This window comes from Ursus maritimus, unplaced genomic scaffold, assembly GCF_017311325.1.
Source record: "Ursus maritimus isolate PB19 unplaced genomic scaffold, ASM1731132v1 scaffold_28, whole genome shotgun sequence".
NCBI lineage: Eukaryota > Metazoa > Chordata > Mammalia > Carnivora > Ursidae > Ursus > Ursus maritimus.
In genome coordinates this window covers 2024059-2038596 of record NW_024425341.1, presented here as the reverse complement: position 1 = coordinate 2038596, position 14538 = coordinate 2024059, and the positions used below count along the sequence as shown (strand labels likewise).

General features: G+C 37.2%; 1 long non-coding RNA gene across 4 annotated transcripts in view; it reads right to left on the bottom strand.

Annotated features, from left to right (window-relative positions):
- Positions 1 to 6650: 6650 nt before the first annotated feature.
- Positions 6651 to 14538, bottom strand: part of LOC103677051 — a 10361-nt gene continuing 2473 nt past the window's right edge. For all 4 annotated transcript variants that reach the window (XR_005838236.1, XR_005838238.1, XR_005838239.1 and 1 more), the window contains 2 exons: positions 12350 to 12760; positions 6651 to 11174 (listed from right to left, as the gene is read on the bottom strand). This is a non-coding gene — a long non-coding RNA (uncharacterized LOC103677051). The remainder of the gene's footprint in view (positions 11175 to 12349; positions 12761 to 14538) is intronic.

The window sequence follows — 14538 nt, the reverse complement described above, 5'->3', positions numbered from 1 at the left end:
ATTAACAAAATGAAATATTTATTTAGTACACATTATATTACAGTACAAAAAGATCTGAAACTAATAATACACTATATGTTAATTAATTGAATTTAAATAAAAAATTAAATTAAAAAATATTACAGTACAAAAAAAAAGGATTCAATACTTTGGACTGATGGTGCAAATTATACAGAAAGGTATTTTAAAACAAAGGACACTATATTATTTATAATGGCTGGCATTAAGAAATAACTGCTTTTATATATCTGCACATGGCATTAGCATGTATTTTCAAAGAAGCTTACAATGGCCCATTCAAAAAGTTCTGATCCAAGAACTGTACTCCTAAGCATTTATCCCAGTGAAATGAAAACTTAGGTCTACACAAAACACCTGTACACAAATGTTCACAGCAGCTTTATTTGTAATAACGCAGAACTGTAAACAACCCAAATGTCCTTCCACTGGACAGACGGTTCAACTGTGGTGCATCCACACCATGAACAGAACTCAGCAATAAAAGGAACAGACTATTTGACACACACAACAACTTGAATGGATCTCACAAGCATCGTGCTGAGTAAAACAAGCCAATCTGTAAAGATCACACGCGGCATGACTCCATTTATATAACATTCTGAGTAACAAAATTAGAAAGCTAGAGAACTGATGAGTGGTTACCAAGGGTTTGGGGAAATTATAAAGGAGAGCAAGAGGAGGCTTTGGGTTGATGGGTCAGGGATACAGTCTCCTGTATTTTGGCTGTGATGGTGGTTACACAAATACACTGTGATCAAACTGCACAGAACTATACACACCACACACACACAAATGAGTGCGTATAAAACTGGAAAAATGTGAATAAGTTCTGGATGGCACCAGTGTCAGTTTTCTGGTTCTGACCTTGTACTACAGCTACCTTCGGGGGAACACTGGGTGAAGATACAGGGGACCTCTCTGTATTTTTGCAATTCCCTATGAATCTGTAATCATTTCAAAATGAAGTTTTTTTAAAAAGTTTGAGGAAAACGTGAAGGTGGTCACTTATTTAAGATACACATACCATTTGTCCTAATCAAGTGAAGGTATAAACAAGTAAAGGGGGAAAATATAATAAGGATGGTTGGAAAGAAAAGGATAGCTTGAATATTTTTGGAGCATTTATTATGTGCCAGGCACTACAGCTTATCTCATTTAACTCAACAATCCAATGAGGTGACTGCTGATTAATATCCTCAGTTTTCAGAGGAGGAAATGCAAAGAAGATAAGAAATTCAACCAAGATCCCATGCTGACAAGTAGTAAAGATGTCAAGAAAAGACAACTGCAAAGCAGAGGATTTTAAGAACAAGTATCCTTTATGTATCAAGAAGTAGTTTATAAAATAGCCTAAAATAGGCAGAAAGGGTAAATGCTACAGGGGTCAATCACAGCACAGGATGATGAACACTATGCCCTCGGAGAACTTAAAATCCGTAATACACATTAGCCTAGGAAAACTCCGTGCACTTGACCAGCGATGTAGTTGAAACTGGTTTTTATTAATCTCTCAACTTTTGCTTAGAAATGAGAAGAAAAGTAACAATGATTTCTCTTCTTTAAAAGATGTTCACTGAATGAAAACAAGTAGATAAAAGTGAGCCATAATACAAATAGGGCACTCAAAATGGAAAGAAAACTAAGCTGATTGACAAGAACAAAGCCTATTCACGAAAGAAAACGAAAGGCGGTAACACTGTCAAAAGCAAGGCAGAGAAGTCTGAATTAGGTTAGAATAAAACATGAATCTGCATATAATGAACAACATGCGCTAGCAAGATGAATACTGGTTAGCAATAAAATAGTTTTAAATAAAATTATGCTGTTAAGAGTAGTTTCGGTCTGGCTTAGAAAAAGCAGAAAGAAAATTTCAGCCCTCTTTTTCACTCCATCTTCAATTTAGATCACTGCATATTTTAACAGCATGTCAAAAAACAAGCAATTCTAGGATAAATTCAACGCAAGTAAATGGATATTTAAAAGGACGTTTCCTATTCTGGTTGTAAAGCCTCTGAGACAGGGTTGTTTTTCTAGAGGGGAAATAACACCTCAATTTTAATTTTAAAGATCCAGTGAAACCCCAAGAAAATACGGTATTTAAAATATTGGGAGTATTAGCCATCCTTTTAAATTGTTGAGTCAAGTAATCCACGTAAGTATGCTGCTTGAAGTAAACAGAGTAATTACAGCTGGTTCTGCCTTTAGGATCAACTCTGATATAAAAGGTATTCTTTCCTCTTAAATTATCTTCTTAAAAGCAAATGAAAATGCAGTGATGATGTTAACACATTGATTCTCTTAGAGGCTTTTGTAAACTCCTAATTCAGGAAGTAATATGCAGGAATTTTACTCAACATTCAAAAATCTCTCTACAGAAGATGTAGAATAGAATGGCCATACTATATTCTCACCCATGGCTTCAGTTAATAGGATAAAATCTCTTTCAGATTTTATCCTTGGAATTTCTTTCCCATGCACAGATAAAGAGTAAAGAAGGGCCAAAAAGCAAATGCATACAATTGGGGGATATCTGTCATACAGTCTTTAAGGATTTCTCTACTCTAAAGAAATCTCATGAGAGGTTAACTTATTTTTCCCAGGTAAAACCCGAATACATTTTTTATAAGAGCCATAACCTAGGCCATTTTGTATGATGTACAGATAACACATTAACATCTCTCTAGGAGCACCTGGGTGGCTCAGTTGGTTAAGCATCCCACACTTGATTTCGGCTCAGGTCATTATCTCAGGGTCCTGGGATCGAGACCCACATCGGGCACCCTGCTCACTGGGGAGTCTGCTTCCCCTTCCCCTATTTCCTCTCCCCATGCTCACACATGTTTACTCTCTTTTAAAAAAATCTCTCTATAATTTTGGGGGATTATACCAAGGAAATGTATTTTCAGTAATGCCTGATTCTAATTCATGGTGAATTTTTTACAACTAAATATCCTTAAATAGAAATATTTTTAAGGTAGGATAATGATATTGCAGTTGTGATTTGAAAAAGATTTCTTGAACATATTGAAATATTTACAGATGAATAATTTGTATCTGGGATATGCTTAAAATAATATGGGGGGGGCAATTGGATGGGAGTTTAAACAAGACCGGCTACATACTGACAGGTAAAGCTGAGAGATGGGGACATGGGGATGAATTATTCTCTGTCTTCTTTGATACATGTTTGAAATTTTCCAACATAAAAACTCTGTATATCCTTGCAATAGGATATAAAGTACATTCATGTAACAAGGAATTCTGAGCAGAAATTCAGGTTCTTCTTTTTTTTTTTTTTAGAGAGGGAGGGATGCAGGAGAGAGGAAAGGAGAATCTTAAGCAGACTCCACGCCCAGCACCGAGCCAACCTGGGGCTCAATCTCATGACCGAGATCATGACCTGAGCTGAAAACAAGAGTTGGACGCTTAACCAACTGAGCCACCCAGGCACCCCAGAAATTCTTGAATGCTTCTATTATGGCAAAATCCCAGGCAAATCATCTCACCCTGTGGTACCACAGTTTCCGGTTTCTAAAATGCAGAAATGGAACATGATTTCTAAGGTTGCTTCCAGTTCTTAAGTTTTTACTCTTTGAGAATGCTCTTTTATTCTTCTCATAGAGTTTACCGTACTGAGAAGGCACAGGTGTCTGAAGGCAAGATGTGATCTCAGAGCAGCTCTCTAGGACCACGGGTGCCACCCCCACCATCAGCTCTCACCACATGAAAAAAGAAAATAGGGGCGCCTGGGTGGCTCAGACGGTTAAGCATCTGCCTTCGGTTCAGGTCATGATTCCAGCGTCCTGGGATCAAGCTCCATGTTAGGCTCTCTGCTCAGCAGGGAGTCTGCTTCTCCCTCTCCGCCTGCCCCATTTCCCTATTCCTGCGGGCGTGCGCTCTCTTTCTCTCTCAAAATAAATAAAATCTTTAAAAGAAAAAAGAAAACCATAACGACAGGGGTATGGCAAAGGGCTACAGGAACCAACTCAAAGACTCCCAACGGCCACAGCTAGAAAAAATAGAGCAATAAAGTTATATTGGATTTAAGTCAAAGTATCAATATCCACTAGTCTACACTGATACAAATAAATGCTTCAGTAGAGATAAATGGGAGAGGATAGATAAATCTCCTATGTAGAAGAATTCCAGATTATGTATGCAGAAACTCTGCTTTTGCCCTCCAGAAGGTGGAGCATAACTCTCGTTCCCTAAGTGTGGGCTGCCTTCCTTCCAGAGAGTACAAGATGGAAAGCAGAGAAAAAAAGAGTAACTTGACAATAGAGAAACCTGACAAACACTACCTCGGCCAGGATACCAAGGTCAACGTCAACAGTAAAGTCACACAAATAGGATGCACCCTTGAAATGACGTGATAAAAATAGCATTTTGCCTCTGTGGCCTCCCTCAGTCTAACCCCACATAACCCCATTCTAACCATGAGAAAAACATCAAACAAACCCAGCTGAGGGTCATTTTACTATCTGACCAGTACTCCTCAAACCTGTCAAGGCCTACAAAGCAGGGGAAGTCTGAGAAACAGTTACAGCCATGGAGAGCCTAAGCAGACGTGATGACCACATGTAGTGTGGAATCGTGGATGGGTCCCAAAACAGAAGAAGACAGGAGGTAAAAACTAGGGAAATCTCAATAAAGCAAGGACTTCAGTCAATTACAATGTATCAGTTTTGGTTCATTAATTGTGACAAATGCTCCACACTAATGTAAGAAGTTAATGATAGGGGAATCTGGGAACTCTCTGTACTATCTGTGCAATTTCTCTATAAATCCAAACTGTTCTAAAATAAAAAGATTATTTTTTAAAAATGAAAAAACATTAGTAAGATATAAACAATGATGTGAAATGATGGCCAATATACAATAAAGAAGTGTTACTAGACAATATTCATGCTATGAACTTATTTTTGTTTTAAAAATATACATATATGGGGGCGCCTGGGTGGCACAGCAGTTAAGCGTCTGCCTTCGGCTCAGGGCGTGATCCCGGCGTTCTGGGATCGAGTCCCACATCAGGCTCCTCCGCTATGAGCCTGCTTCTTCCTCTCCCACTCCCCCTGCTTGTGCTCCCTCTCTCACTGGCTGTCTCTATCTCTGTTGAATAAATAAATAAAATCTTTAAAAAATATATATATACATATATGTATTTTATTATCAAAATGTTTGCATCATTATAAATCAAAATGTTATTAACCTCTGAGTGGCATAATTACTAGTGACTTTCACCACCCCCTTTATACTTTTCTGTTTTATCTGATTTTATTCTTTCCAATAAAGCACTGATTACTTTGAGCCTTCTATAATCTTATAAACTATTAAAGGTTTTGTGGTATTTTTTGGAAAAAAATTAGGCATATAGCACAGGATTAATAAGAGTACTCCTTGGTTCGAAATAATATGCACTTATAAAAGAGTAAATTTTACTTTTCCAAGAGGAAATATTTTACTTTTTAAAGATTCATTTATTTGAGAGAGAGAGCATGTGAGCAGGGGAAGGGGCAGAGAGAGAGGGAGAGACAAGCTGACTCCCCACTGAGCACGGAGCCAAAGCGGGGCTCTTTCCCAGGACCCTGAGATCATGACCTGAACTGAAACCAAGAGTAGGACGCTTACTTGCTTAACTGACTGAGTCACCCAGGTGCCCCAAGGAGAAATAATTTAAAAGTCAGTATAGAAAAGTGAATGAAAGCATGAGATTTAACCAGACTTGGCTTAAATTCCTGGTTTCACCATTTACTATTGGTGTGACCTTGGGCAATTCAACAACCTCCCTCAATGTCCTCATCTTTATAGCAGGAAATATGTAACACGACAAACCTATTGTTCTGCAGAACCACCCTAACATTTATTTACTTGTCAATGTAAACATATATTATATGTTATATATGAATGGATAGTATATAAAACCTATTTCATAACATCAAATTTTATTAGAAAGAATTACATTAGCAGTAGCAAAGAGTTTAACGTATGTCAAGAGCCTGGCCCTACTGAGGATCCATAATGGCAACCATTATTCTTACTGGTAATGTTAAATAAAAAGCCAAGAAAAAAATAAAACACTATGGGACAAGTTTAGTTTTGGGACGCCTGGGTGGCCCAGTCGGTTAAGTGGCTGCCTTTGGCTCAGGTCATGATTCCAGGGTTCTGGGATCGAGCCCCGGCATCGGGCTCCTTGCTCAGTGGGGGGCCTGCTTCCCTCTGCCTGCAGCTCCCACTGCCTGCCCGCTCTCTCTCAAACTCTCTCTCTGACAAATAAATACAATCTTTAAAAAAATTTTTAGTTTCTCTAAGAATATAACAGGGACAAAAGTGTAAAAGACAAAACCATACCTCAGTTCATTCTACATCAGCAGCAGCAATTTCCCAAATATCTCTAACTAAATATTTATTGTGGGGATTAAACATGTCATTGTTAACATGCCCGCAGACCTGAGACTCTTCCAGAGAATACAAATGAAAGCCACTTTTCTAATCAGAACCAGTTTAAACTAAGCTTTGGAATATTAATACATCAAGTCTCCCTTTCTATGGAATCAGCTTCCCTATTTATGACTGTAATGTCAATACAAATAAATACCAGCCATAAAATACAAACTAAACTTACTTAAATCTCTTGATTGTAAATAATGAACTTTAATAGAGAAGCTCTAAACAAGACATATATTTTGATCTGTAACAAAATTCAGGGCTGGTTGTTTTATCTCAGTACTATTATCTTTAAATCACAGTATGATAGACGAGTCTAAACATGCTATGACTTAGTGGACTTTTATAACAAGGCCAAACAATCTGGATCAGAAGAATCAATTTGTTTCATTGAGTGAAAAGTTTACCCAGCCTGTTTTATCATATAGTCTAGGACACAGACCCTTATTTTAAAGACCTGTTAATTTAGGGAAAAAAATTAATCCACCATGAACAAAATAATATTAAATTATTGTGCCAATTTTTTCTACTACATAAGAAAATGCACACTGTTCAGCATGGTTCTGTTAAAGGAAGTTAATTTAAACACCTTTTAAAATAACAGAAACATAGATACAATTTAGGAATATATTCAGGTTGGTATATATAATCCATTGTTGGGACTACAACTATACAAAGACTGATTTTATAACATATTCAAAAGTTTCTGTCCCCGATAAGTCTTACCCAACTTTCCCAAAAGCAGTCATTACAAAGACCTATTCCAATGATGTTGTCACTCTTGTGAAATACTTTAGAAGCCTATGGCACACTTCTGTCAAATATGTTTAATGGTAACAAATTCTGAATTCTCTGAGAACAGATTTGATTTATGGGAATAGACAACTGTCACTGGGAACTACAACTGGCAAATAGATCAAATAAACTTCTTTTGGCTTAAAAAAAAAAGGGACTGACTACAAGGTTTTGAGTAAGTTTAGTTTTCTTAAAAACTATTAAAAGCAAATTTAAAATGGGAATTCCAAGCATTCTGAGCAGCAATATTATCTATAAAATAAGAGTATGATCCTACATTATGTTCTCCAAATTCTAAATAATAATTGAATAAGGGACCATACTGGTACCTCCTATATATTATCTCAGCTAATCCATATAACAATCCTAGATAATTATCACTATTTCAAGGGGAAGACACTGAGTCTGAGTGCTTTGAGTAACCTGCCCAGGCCATAAGGGAGACACCAGCAATTATATCACAGTCAGAATTTACATGCAATATATATAAACAGTTATATACATATTATATCTGACTTTAGGTTTTTGACCTACACAATTGGCCTGGTCCTGTAACAGCTGCTACATACGTGTATTTTAGCATTTGCCAGTGTACTGCAATCATTTACTTACCAATCTTCCCTACTCAACTATGAGCTTCCAGAGAGAACGGATGATACTTTGTTCATCTCTGTAATCCCGGAACATAGTCCTATACTTATCAGCACATCTACATAAATTTCTTTAGTAGCTTATCCATGGTTCTGATGTTATTTTTACTAGCTGCTCACAGGTGGTGAATATTACAGAAACATTATCAGACCAGTAGCCATTCCTTCAGCTTCAAGATGCCCAGCCACCACCACCACAAGTAGAGGAGGCTCAGGCAGAAAGAATGTTCCATACAATCAACCCCAGTTTGTACGGTTATTCTTAAAATCTGAAACACTGCATGACGTGCTGTAAAGGGCTCTTCTTTTTCTAAATTTCATAAACCTGCATCTACACTTACATTAGTCTACTTCCAGTAGTTCATACACAGTACAGAAAACTCAATTACAGGATCGCTCCACATTCGTAGTATATACAAAAATTATCGAAAAACATAAGACAACATAAATCATCAACAGCATAAAATAAAAGTTTGCCAATAAGCTACCTTTTGATTTATAACATGACTACAGAGCCCAGAGGGGCAAAACCATACAATTTATGAGTTTCCCCACACAAAAAACTAACAGAGTCAGACGTTAATGGCATTAAGAATGTTACAGTGTAATTATAAAATGACACAGGTTATTATTTAAGGCGACATCAAGTCTCTCAAAATAAAATGAATATTTACAAGATTAAGTTTCTGTTTTGTTAAACATTAAATAAAGGTGTTGGAACTTAAATGGAAATGTAAAAATACATATGACTGAGTACTAAAACTAGTTAACAGAATTACTGATATTTTTCATTCTGTTAGGGAACCTTTCACCTAATAAATGTTAAAGCATGTGGTTTGTGTTTTCAGTTTTCTCTCCAGTTCTAGAAATTGACTATGAATCCTTTTCTAGTATTTACCTTTCTCTTCCTACCTTCCACTCACTCCTATCCCCAAACCTGGTTTGGATGTCTTCTTTAATCTTTCAAAACAAGGGAGTGAATTCAAATGTCATAAACTCTTGGATAAAGAGTTAAAATGACAGCATCATGACTATCCTGACTCTCTTTAAAGTAATATTAGTCTTCTAGAATACCAATCTAATTCTTAGAAGCAGAAAACACAGGAAGCTCAATGTTCCAAGAAAAGTTAATAATAATTGATTCATCCTGACTACCCAGGAAATACACAGCAAGGATCTGTGTTCAATGCAAATACTGACAACAAATCCATCTAGTAATACCTACCACCTGGGGACAAGAAAAATAGAAAAAGAGCTCACAAGGCAAATGCACAATGACTATTAAGTACAGAAAGAAAACATCAGCAATTAAGAGATGAGAAGGAATCAGAGCTGCATAAAACACAATAGATCAGGGAGCTTATACCGACAGAGGTAGACCAAGGCAGTGGAAGAGATGAGATCACCATTAATGGGAGATGACAGTGGGATGCAAGTGGACAGGAAGTAAGGTGGACACAGGTGAGGGGTAAAACAGGCAGGAGCTGGAGATGACAGAAGCTGAATTACAAAAGATAACAAAAGACTGGAGGCAATGGAGTAGGAAGGAGGCCCACCCAAGGAAACAGACGGTAAGGAGAACAGAAATCACTTTCAATGGGAGGCTGAATCATGGAAAAGGCAGGAAGTAGGCAAAACACAGATACCAAGCAAGAAATTCTGGAAAGATGGGGAAAAAAAATGTAAAAGTGACACTAGGTGATAAATAGGGTAGAAAGGAGGAAAAAGGGTGAAGCAAAGAGTCCTACTGGGGAAGGAAATATTTATTAAAAAATGGTTTCTGGAATTTTGGTTTATTAAATTTTAAAAGCTGCTCTTTTGCTTATATTTTTCTCTGCTGGATAAAACTTGATTCATAAGAACAGAGGTTTCCTCAATTTACAAAGAAGAAAATTATGGATCAGGTCAACTGACTCAGTTGTAAAAGTAAGAAGAGTTGAAAAGAGTAAAATTTACTGTTAATGATTTTAGTTCTAAGCCACAAACTAATTTTTATACTGACAATGTGAATATACACATTAATGACCTTAATGACCAAATGCTTCATTTGTTAAGTACAAAAGCTCTCTCTCCTGCTTCATTTGTTAATTACAAAAGCACTTACGCGCATGCTCTCTCTCTCCCTGCACTTAACAGCATTTGGAGAAACCCCTGCTTCTTACTACTTCCCCACAAAAGGAAAGGGCAGAGTAAGAAGGTAACATTCACACCAATATTGCTAAGAAGAAGTCTGATGGAGGTTTAAAACAGTAATAGTTAAAAGATGTCGTAAATTTTCTATAAATTTCTATGATCCATGTTATTCTGGTCTCCTAGATAACTAAAAACACAACACAGAGATCATCCTTTATTTCCACCTAAAAAGAGCAGAGGAAAACCAAACATTGAACAAGAATATAAAAATAGTTAAGGAGAACAAATCTGAAAACGAATGGAAATTATTCTATTCTTGATCTTAGAAAATAACGTAGGGTAGGAGAGAACCATAACAAAGGCCTATTTATGAAGATATAATTCTCATTTTTAAACCAAAAAAACTACGGTCATTAAAAAATTGTGCAAGAAAAAGCAAGCACACAAAGGCTGAGAGTAGATAAAAGATGAATCGAAAGCCGCAAAGTCTGTGAACAAGCAGCAGCACATTATGAAGAAGCAATTCATCAACATCCTCTCCCTTTAGTAATGACCTAGCCGAAGCTGGCTTCTGGGGCTGTTCCCATTACTACTACTATAGCTACTAGTTCTCTACCCACATGAAATAAACTCTGATCATGAGGGGACTACCAGCTATTGCACTAGAGGAAAATAACTCAACTATTATACACGAAAGCAGCTGGGTTAACAAAGGTACTGTAAGAAACATGTAAAGATACGTGCTAGAGTCTTTCACTCATATTTTCAGAACTATCTTCTTTCAACTCCTCAAAAATCCTAAATGATATTGGGGTTGCTTCTCGAAATCTGCCTTTTCTTCTTCTTCTTTTTTTTCTCTTTTCTTTCTTTCTTTCTTTTTTTTTTTTTTTTTTTACCATTCTTCCATGAATATCTTAATGAGTCACTTGGCCATATAGTCCATTCACAGGCATCACGAACACATTATCATCGACTTCTGGAAGTGGATGCTGCTCCGCAAGCTTTAGGAGACTTCTTGAAGGAACAAACCTGGTTCTCTGCTCTCTGTTGAGGACATGCTCAAAGTAGGATTCTCTCTCATATTCAAAGATGACATGGAAGCTAAACTGTGCTGTTTCCAAAATAAGATGCCTTTAAAAAAAAATTTTACCAAAGTTAAAAATCAACCAGATTTTAAAAACACAAAACTCTAATAAAGCAGCACAAATTCTCACACAGTATCACATTTTAGCTAAGACTGAAAAATAAGTAATTTAAATTAAAAAATTTTAACCTTTCACTTCAGCTTTAAATATACTATATTTTCAAAAAACTCTAACAGGGCATCACAAAGTATACGATAAAAATACTGCAAAAAACAGACGCTTCCTGAAAGTAATACAAAAACATCTGTTAAAATTATAAAGTAATTTTGGTGATTGATGTTTTAATTTTTACCATGGCCAGGACAGAAGACAGGCTTTGAGAAAACACAATTTCGCTGCATTCATATATTATTTGGAAATTGTATGAACAAGCATGGTTTATACTAAGCTTTAAAATGAGCTACTGAATTGACTTGGAAAATTTCTTCCAGCCATAAAATTCTGAAATTACATGTTATCTGGTGATACAATCTTGGTACTAGAACCAGCTCTAGGCAAGTCATCTGACTTTGCCCCAATTTTTTCATCTATAATAAACAAGGCTGGTACTCACAGGGGGAGGCGGGCAGTAGGGTCACTTGAGGATGGTTTAAAATACAGATGCCCAGGCCCAGCTCTAAAGAATCTGAATCTCTAGGGTTAGGCTAAGATATCTGTTACTTTCATAATAAACCCTGGGTCATTCTGATGTGCACTCCTACTTAAAGAACCACCGCACTAGATCAGCACTGGATCACATTCAGGATCCAGCTCTTCGACCCTAAAATTCATCAAATGGGGCAGTAGAGATTTTATTAAATTATCCCATACTGATAGAACTAAAATAATTGAATCAGTGCTTCACTTTCTCTTTCCCTAAAAGCCCCCATTCCGAGAAGAACCTGAAATTAAGATTAAAGCTAACATGCCAATCGGATGAACACTTCAAAATAGATTATTTTAACTCCAATTATTTCCTGGGATGTTTAAATAAAACACAAGGGTATGACAATATCCATAGTTACAACGTGCTTCTCTGACGGGCCATCCCATAATATGTGCTGATATTAAAATGACAACAGCAGGTCATTGCTTCACTGACTCAAATTATAAGGCTATCCCTGAGAGAAACAACATGACCTCCTGCCCAGCAGAAAGGATCTATAACACAGAATACTATACCTGCAGAGCGTGTGTCCTCCCTGGCTGCTAACCAGGTTTGTGGCCCATGCTTCATTCAAGGGCACTTCCTCCTCTGATTCCTGGACAGTGGGGGTGCTGATGCATGTACTCCCTTATCTCTGGAGTCGTTTAGGTTCAGGGACTCTGGTGATGCCCAACACCCCCAAAATAATACTGTCAGTTCCTGACAAAAGGGACACAAAAGCGGGCTTTCAGAGAATCCCATTTTTCTTCATCTTGCTGGCTTCTGTTTCAGCCCCTCATCCAATTCCACACAGCTTCAAAATGACTTCACTCCAGGTCTGTCACCCAATCACCAGCACGATTTTACATTTTTTTCCACCAAAGAAATATTTCTTGGTTTGAAGAGGCCTCCTGGCCCCAACAGTGTTCTCTATTGCCCAAGACAAGCTGAAAAAGTGGATCGAGATTCCACGTAAGGACAAAGCAAATGGATAGAAGTGCATAGGAAACTTTCAGTAACACTCACTTCCTGGTAAATTACTACCACTAGGGATGAAATCTTGTAAGTGTTTAAAAAAGAAAAGCAGTAAGACATCACGTATCATTCAATATTATATTTCACGGAAATTTTTTGACCCTAAATTAATAACTTAAACAGTCATTGTCCTATGTCCTGCTGAATCACCGTCCGAGAATTCAATGCCTGCGAAAAGTTATAATCCTCTTTCAGCTCTGAGATTCAAAATTCAGTTTCTCTCCCCTTGCCTTTAGTCATTTCAAAACACACTGCCCTGTAACCATTTGTCAACCACTTGTATTTGGAAAATCCACAGCATTGTTTCTGCAGCACAGTCATCGCAATCTTTTATGCTACTTTGAAATCTGAAAAAGAGCCTTTTACAGTCGAAAAAGTAGTGTCAACTTTTAGATCTCTCTTCTTTGATAAAGTAAATTTCCCACAGAAACGACTTGACTGGGGGGCCAGACCACCTGGGTTCATAGCCAGTCTCCCTACTTACTATTTGCATTGTGATCTTGGGCAAGTGACTTAATTACCCTGCTGTGCTTCAGTTTCTTCATTTTAAAAAGGGGATTCTAACTGAACCTATTACTTCAAAAGATTGTTATGAGATTCATATAAATTAACATGCAAAGGCTCCTGGAACAGTATCTGGCACATTTTAAGCACTACATAAATGTTAGCTCTTATTATTACGTTGTTTCATTTAGCTACAAATTCTCATACTGTTTCACACGTGTGCACACTGCCTTCTAAAATACTACCTACTTGAAGACTGGAACCACAGTTTCAGTATCTCTGACAACTCCCCTATGGTATTTAATATTCACTCAGTAAGTAAATACAAACCTACTGTGCATATATTATTATTCTGGATAAAAAAGGAAACATAGTACCTTATAAATAGATATTCTCTGCCCTTGAGTAGCCTCTACTTTAGGTGGGGAAACAAAACAAACAAGGAAATGCTTATGTAATAGTAGAAAGCCATAAAGGATTAAATGCCCAAGTATGTGGCATAAACATCTAACATTCAAAGGGCTTATTGTGGGCTGCAGATTCTGTGGAGATGGCAAAGCTGGAGTGGCCCAGCCCCTAAAGTTAAGTGGGATCTTCAGTACTGAAAAGAAAAGAGAATTCCAATGTACTTTTGTTCATTCCACATAGTCACTGAGTACCTTCCATATGTCAGGCTCTGTTCTAGGCTCTGGAGATACGGCAATGAGTGACAGAAAAGATCCCTGCACTCTGGAGTTTAAAGGGCACTCCACGTGAGGGCCAAGTTTTGAAGGAATGAGAAGAGCTTGTCTTCCCGAACGATGAAACGACACTGCTTAAATGCCTTAGAAACAGAAGCCAATGCTGGCATTATGGTCACTAACTTTCCAACAATGACAAACATACAGAAATGGCTGCCATGAAAAATTCAGCAGCTTTCATATACTGTATTCTAAATGTTCCATTGTTTATAAAACACATCAGACATTCTCCATATTTCTGGATACAAATAACATACAAGAGATTTTAAACACATAAAGTTAATACTGCTGGAATGATTTTCACAAGAGGCCATTGAAGGCCCAGTTCCTAAATTTTGCCCAAATGAAAAGCCTATTAGTGCTTTGTTGTACACCCTTGAGCTTTGTCTCCACCTCCAATCCACCCCCTTTTTCCTTCCTTTACTTGATCTACTAGCAGCTGCCCA